We start from the raw sequence: 651 nt of genomic DNA, 5'->3' as shown, positions 1-651 counted from the left end.
AAACTACTGGCAGACATTAGTCTTCAATTCACGTACCTTGTAATTTATGGGGTAGTACCAGTGGGTACCGCTTATAAAAGATGCCAGGTGGACTACAGATTCAGAGGTGCCAGGAGAAAAAGAACTGTCTAAGAACTAAAGGAGAAACAAGGATGAGATTCTCAGGGGGGGACGAGGACATTCAAAAGCAGCTGTGTAGAAAGCCATACACATGCCCAGACAAGACATGAGAAGGCCTTCAGCTTTCAGTTTGGGCTGATTCCTAGGATCAAAGCAAGCCTAGCTAATTGCTGAAGGAGTACTCCACACAGCCAACCTGCAAATACCAGGGGAAGTGATAGGATTTTTTTGTTTCTCTGCTTCTTTGTTTTTCTTTTCTGGGTTTTTGTGTTTTGTTTTTTGTTTGGCTCCTGGAATTCAAGGAAATCTGTTAAAACATTAGCTGAACATGAGCTAAAGGAACAGACATTTCAGTGACCACACACAATAAGAAATACTCTTTGAAACATAGTACAGAAAAATGGACTAACACAGCCTTCCTTCAACAACAAGAATTTTTTAAATACGCAAACAAACATCAAACCCTAAGGAAGAGGAAAATCTGATTTCCAGTTACCACATTACAATTGTCGACTGCTCAGGATACTAAGA

This window comes from Furipterus horrens, unplaced genomic scaffold (assembly GCF_987537825.1).
Source record: "Furipterus horrens unplaced genomic scaffold, mFurHor1.1.pri manual_scaffold_1, whole genome shotgun sequence".
Classification (NCBI taxonomy): Eukaryota; Metazoa; Chordata; class Mammalia; order Chiroptera; family Furipteridae; genus Furipterus; species Furipterus horrens.
The sequence above is the reverse complement of the archived record's forward strand: the minus strand, read 5'-3'. Positions refer to the sequence as shown.